The sequence below is a fragment of the Gorilla gorilla genome, chromosome 7, assembly GCF_029281585.2.
Source record: "Gorilla gorilla gorilla isolate KB3781 chromosome 7, NHGRI_mGorGor1-v2.1_pri, whole genome shotgun sequence".
NCBI lineage: Eukaryota > Metazoa > Chordata > Mammalia > Primates > Hominidae > Gorilla > Gorilla gorilla.
Window position 1 is genome coordinate 87,860,528 of NC_073231.2, and position 6,903 is coordinate 87,867,430.

General features: G+C 45.8%; 1 pseudogene; it reads right to left on the reverse strand.

Moving 5' to 3' along the window:
* Positions 1-3,126: 3,126 nt before the first annotated feature.
* Positions 3,127-3,224, reverse strand: LOC115935687 (uncharacterized; annotated as a pseudogene).
* Between the last annotated feature and the right edge of the window lie 3,679 nt (positions 3,225-6,903).

Consider the following 6,903-nt stretch of genomic DNA (forward strand, 5'->3'; position numbering starts at 1 on the left):
CGGCAGGTGCTATTAATGCCTGGACTGATGCAATCTGGGAAGACAAAAACCCCAGAAAATTGTCAAGTGATTTGTGTGCTTGTCATTATCTAGGGCCATGGGGTGTGAGTTTTCTTTTTGTGCTATTTGTAAGTGTTTTGGGGGTACATGTGATATATGTTGCATGTACGGAATGTGTAATGATCAAGCCAGGGTATTTAGGGTATCCATCACCTCGAGTATTTACCACTTCAATGTATGGAAACATTTCAAGTCCTCTCTTCTAGCTATTTTGAAATATACAATATATTGTTGCTAACTTGAATCATCCTACTCTCCTGTGGAATATTAGGACTTATTCCTTCTAACTACATGTTTTTCTCCATTAATCATCCCCTCTTTACACTCCCCACACATACCCTTCCCAGCCTCTGGTATCTATCATTCTACTGTCTACTTCCATGAGATTTTTTTTTTTTTGAGATGGAGTCTCACTTCGTCGCCCAGGGTGGAGTGCAGTGGCGCGATCTCGGCTCACTGCAAGCTCCGCTTCCTGGGTTCATGCCATTCTCCTGCCTCAGCCTCCCAAGTAGCTGAGACTATAGTTGCCCGCCACCACGCCCGGCTAGTTTTTTGTATTTTTAGCACAGATGGGGTTTCACTGTGTTAGCCAGGATGGTCTCGATCTCCTGACCTCATGATCCACCCGTCTTGGCCTCCCAAAGTGCTGGGATTACAGGCGTGAGCCACCACACCCGGCCGTTTGTTGTTTTTTTTAACTCCACAGTGGATTACTTCTTTTAAAGAAATCTGTGTTTGTTTGATTGTTTCTATTTTTTTTTTTTTTTGAGATGGAGTTTCGTTCTTGTTGCCCAGCTGGAGTGCAATGGCGCGGTCTACGCTCACTGCAACCCCCGCCTCCTGGGTTCAAGCGATTCTCCTGCCCTAGCCTCCCAAGTAGCTGGGATTACAGGCACCCATAGCCACACTGAGCTAATAAGGAATCTATGTTGAAGAAGCATTTATGAAATGAGTAATTGGAGCATGGATGAGAATATGAAAACTCCTGACTGATAGACTGAAACAATGAGTCTCTTCAAGGACTGTGCCCTCCCATTCCTCCTTATTCCCTCCCATCAGTTTTTGTTTTTGTTTTTATTTAAAGACAGGGCCTGGCTGTGTCACCCAGGCTGGAGTGCAGTGGCATGATCTCAGCTCACTGCAACCTCTGCCTCTCAGGTTCAAGCAGTTCTCCTGCCTCAGCCTCCCAAGTAGCTGAAATTACAGGCGCTCACTACCATGCCCAGCTAATTTTTGTATTTTCAATAGAGATGGGGTTTCACCATGTTGGCCAGGCTGGTCTCCAACTCCTGACCTCAAGTGATCCACCTGCCTTGGCCTCCCAAAGTGCTGGGATTACAGGCGTGAGCCACCGTGCCCGGCCCCTCCCATCAGTTCTTACTTCTGCCACCCATCCCTCAACAGGGCTTTTCCCATTCTCACCTGGGGTTCTTATGTTTCCCCAGTTTTGCATATTTTCCCCACTAAGGTAGGACGCAACCTCTGCCTTCCATTCTACCACCCTCTTCTATCTTTGTGGGTGTCAGAGTAATATCCTGCATGCTCTTGACTCACTCAGAGGGAGTCTTCTGTTGAAGCCATATGCACAGGTTCAGAGGGACAGATGTGATCAAATTAGAGACAAGGACAGACTGACCAGTAATGCAGGCATGTGTGGCCAGTGCCATTCACGGAAAAAAAATCAAGCTGTTTACGACACCCCAGTCAGCACTGGATTCCTACCTATCTTATTTTTAAAATGATGCCCATTTAATTCCTTTTCTAATAAACTAGCCAGGGAAGCAAGGAGGACCTGACCAATGTCACTTTTGTGCATGGGCACGACTTCCTATTCTGTTCCCATGTGAAAGTCTCAGTAAGAAACCAGGGCAGGCTGGGCACAGTGGCTCACGCCTGTAATCCCAGCACTTTGGGAGGCCGAGGCAGGTGGATCACAAGGTCAGGAGTTCAAGACCAGCCTGGCCAACATGGTGAAACCCCGTCTCTACTAAAAATACAAAAATTAGCTGGGCGTGGTGGTGGGTGTCTGTAATCCCAGCTACTTGGGAGGCTGAGGCAAGACAATCGTTTGAACCTGGGAGGCAGAGGTTGCAGTGAGCCGAGATCGCGCCACTGCACTCCAGCCTGGGAGACGGGGCGAGACTCCATCTCAAAAGAAAAGAAAGAAAAAGAAAAGAAACCAGGGCATGTGCTCTGTAGAGGAGGGAGAGCGCCAGGAGGACTAGAAGATGTTTTTGATGGCTACCGAGCACTCTTTCCCATCTTCGGCACCTCTCTGGTGCTAAACATCAGCACTTCTTTCTTTTTCTTTTTTCTTTTTTTTTTACCTGGACAGGAAGTAGCATTTGTTGGTGGGTATTAAGAGGGGGCAGAGGCCGGGTGCAGTGGCTCACACCTGTAATCCCAGCACTTTGGGAGGCTGACACGGGCGGATCACGAGGTCAGGAGTTGAAGACCAGCCTGGCCAACATAGTGAAACCCCATCTCTACTAAAAATACAAAAAATTAGCTGGGCATGGTGGCAGGCGCCTGTAATCCCAGCTGCTTGGGAGGCTGAGGCAGGAGAATTGCTTGAACCCGGGAGGCGGGGGTTGCAGTGAACCCAGACCGCGCCATTGCATTCCAGCCTGGACAACACAGCGAGGCTCTGTCTCAAAAAAAAAAAAAAAAAAGGTAGGGGGTGGGGAGCAGCACAGTGGAAGCCCTCACCAGTGCCGGACCTGCCACTTGTCCAGAGGGCCATGACTGGGGATGTACTTGACCCTGCAGCCATCTGGGATAAGCTGCTTCTCAGCCACTATGTCTTCTCATTCATCCACATTGAACTTGGTAAAGCCCCACTTCTTGGAGATGTGGATCTTCTGGTGGCCAGGGAACTTGAACTTGGCCCTGCATGGCACCTCAATCACATGCTCCTTGTTCAGCAGCTTGGTGCAGATGGACTTAACTTGGCCAATGTGAACCCTGGCCACAGTGCCCTGGGGCTTTCCAAAGGCACCTTGAATGCCTGTTTCGAGCCTACATCGGGGTAGTGCAAGGTCAGAGACATGAACATACATTTGAAAGGCCTGTCTCCAAGGACCCTTAGAGCAACCCATACAAGAAACAGGCCATGTACACCACCAAGAAAGCTGCTGTTTGCAGCCATTGTACACTGGGATCAGAACTTCTTTCTTATCAATCTCGTCTCCTCTCCCATTCATTTTTTCTCCCTCTTCCTTTATTTCCTTTTTTTCACCTTTCATCGAAGTCTAGTCTCTATCATGGCTGAGAATGCCAAGCCATTGCAAAACCCCTCCTGATGGGCTACGATAGTCATGAATAGTTCAAAGGATACACAGATTACTAAGAGTACACCCAAATGGTTTAACCCAAATGTGGGTTTAAGCCCCCACAGCAACCAGCTGTGAGTTTCTGAATGTTTACTTATATGTGTCTATTATTTCTCAAGATGATGCTGATATCCTCAAAGACAGGAATAGAACCCATGGCGACTTTGATGCAATGTGAAGGCGGCCATCAAATACCAACCTAAATGAAGAAAAAACTAGATTTGCTTAAGTGTAGGAGAAATTGATTTGAAAGCATAGTGGATGTCAAGTTGGTCATAAGGCAGAAAAAAGTCAAAATGAATCCAAAATGCAATAGCACAATTATAACATGCTGAGAAGAAGTCCTTTCTGCCTTCAATACTGACCAAATTTCTATTGGATTCCTTTACTCTCATTTTACATCTGCAGAAAAACAGGGAGGCTGTAAAAAGTGCCATGAGAGGCCAGGTACAGTGGTTTACACCTACAATCCCAGCACTTTGGGAGGCTGAGACAGGAGGATCGCTTGAGCCCAGGAGTTTGAGACCAGTCTGGGCACTATAGTGAGACCCCAGCATATATATATATATGCTGCCATGAGGAAGAAATTGAAAGAGTATTTTTAAATCTGGAGGGACAAAGACCAAGAGACAAGCAAGTTGGTGGTCATCAGTATTATGTTGTAAGCATGAATCTCCATTGCAAACTCAGATATTCTAGAAATTACAGTTTTCCTCCCATTAAATTGATGCTGAGCTACCAACCTTCTGAGATCATGGGAAATCCATACCCTGTCTGCAATGCTGTCTTTCTTTCCATAAATATTCATGTACCTCAGAGTCACACAGATCAACCCTACCCAGCCGTCCTTCTGTACACACCATTTAACCACTAAGCTGCTGGTCTCCTGGGCACCTTTTCTGGCCCCTGCCCCTATCTGTCACCCTTCGTGCCTAATGTCAAGTGCAGGAAGCTTACTGAAGTGTCAAAGGCACAGACACTGGGTGACAGTGCGAGACCCTGTCACAAAAAAAAAAAAAAAATGCATTTCAAAGCAGATACCAGTAAGCTTCTTATATTAACTTGTGCTGCTAGCTTCTCTTTTTGTGAGTTAACTGAGGATGACTAGAAATCTGCCTTGAATGTGAAGATGAAAAGAGAACTTGCTGACAGATTTTTGAAGAGTAGCTCTGACTTCAGGGTGGTTTCAGGAATAACTCAGCTATATGGCTGGGTGTGGTGGCTCCCGACTGTAATCCCAGCATTTTGGGAGGCCAAGGTGGGAGGATCACTTGAGCCCAGGAGTTTGAGACCAGCCTGAGCAACATAGTGAGACCCCCCATGCCTGCAAAAAATTTAAACAAAGGTGAGCTGGGTGTGGTGGGCCCATGGACCCAGCTACACAGGAGGCTGAGATGGGAGAACTGATTGAGCTCAGGAGGTTGAGCCTACAAGTGAGCTATGATCACACCACTGCACTCCAGCCTGGGCAAAAGAGTGAGACCCAGTCTCAAAAAAAAAAAAAAAAGGAATAACTCAGATATGAAATCACTTCATATTTATGTATTTATTTATTTATTTGGCATGGCAGGGACAGAGTTTCACTCTTGTCACCCAGGCTGGAGTACAATGGCATGATCTCAGCTCACTGCAACCTCCGCTTCTGGGATTCAAGCGATTCTCCTACTGTAGCCTCCCGAGTAGCTGGGATTACAGGCGCCTGCCACCACACCCAGCTGATTTTTGTATTTTTAGTAGAGACAGGGTTTCATCATGTTGGCCAGGCTGGTCTCGAGCTCCTGACCTCAGGTGATCCACCCATCTTGGCCTCCCAAAGTGCTGGGATTATAGCCATGAGCCACCGCACACAGCCTATTTCATATTTAAAATGTGGTGGCAGTGACAAAGAGTTGACTGCCTCACTTAGCTTTTCTTTTTTTTTTTTTTTGTTGAGACATGATCTGATATGGTTTGGCTGCTCCCCCACCTAAAATCTCATCTTAAATTGTAACCCCTATAATCCCCATAATCCCCGTGTGTCAAGGGCAGGACCAAGTGGAGGTAATTGGATCGTGGGGGTGGTTCCCCCATGCTGTTCTCATGATAGTGAGTCTCACGAGATCTGATGGTTGTTTAAGCATCTGGCATTTCCCGTGCTTGCACTCACTCTGTCCGTCCTGCTGTCCTGTGAAGAAGGTGCCTGCTTTTCCTTTGCCTCCTGCCATGATTGTAAGTTTCCTGAGGCCTCCCCAGCAATGCAGAACTGTGAGTCAATTAAACCTCTTTCCTTTATAAATAACCCAGTCTCGGGTATTTCTTCATAGCAGCATGAGAACAGAGTAACATAGGGTCTCACTCTGTCACCCAGGCTCTGGAGTGCAGTGGCACAGTCATGGCTCACTGCAGCCTCGACCTTCTGGGCCCAGGTGATCCTCGCACCTCAGCCTCCCAAGTAGCTGGGACTACAGGTTTGTACCACCACACCCAGCTAATTTTTTTATATTTTTTATCGAGACAGGGTCTTGCCATGTTGCCCAGGCTGGGCTCAAGCAGTTCACCTGCCTCGGCCTCCCAAAGTGCTGGGATTACCAGGATGAGTCACCACGCCTGGCCCTCATTTAACTTTTAACCTTGATAAATTGTATGTTGTATGTCAAGGCAAAACGGAAGTGGGGGGGAGGGGGCAGAGGCAAGCATCAGGTGGGTAGAATACCCTCCCCTTATCACACATATTAACATTCCTTGCACAATTACCCAGTGAATATTCTCATTTTGGCCTTTTTCCACACCCTAAATTTAGTAAGCTAGAATTATCTTTATTTATTTCTCTTTTTTTTTTTTCCTAAGTCACTGTATTTTAGGATAGAATTATCTTTTAAGCACCACTTTAAGCAACCTTTTTGGAAGGAAGAATGCTGACGAGGAGATCTGTGTTTCCTTGTGGTTAGAATGCAATATCCTTAACTTAATCATTCTGCCAAGAAGCCGAGTCTCTTTATATGCTGACAATAGAGCAAAGACAGTAATCCAACACATTCATTACAGGTTTGTAAGATTAAAAATTTATACATTCAGATTGGAAAACATGAGAAACAGACTTGCTGCCAGACCATTAATTCCAGGCATCTCTACATTCTGTGTTCTGGAAGCTGTGCACATTGAATTGAATAATTGCCTGAAACATGCCAGGGGTTTTCATTATCTAAAGAAGTCTATGTCGAGCCTTTTTACAACTAAAACCTCTCTAAAATGAGACTTAAGGAGTTTTTTACTTAATTTATAGACTTTAAAACACTAAGATCTGCATGTAAATAAGTTTAAGTGAGATGTGCCTATAGAATAAAACAATTAGAAGTAATTTCTTTGGTTTTCTTCTCATTATTATTTTTTAGTAGAGATGGGGGTCTCGATTTTTTGCCCAGGCTGTTGTCAAACTCCTGGCCTCAAGTGATGCTCCTGCCTTGGACTCCCAGATTGTTGGGATTACAGGCATAAGCCCTTGCTCCTGGCCTAGAAGTAATTTATTTAAAGT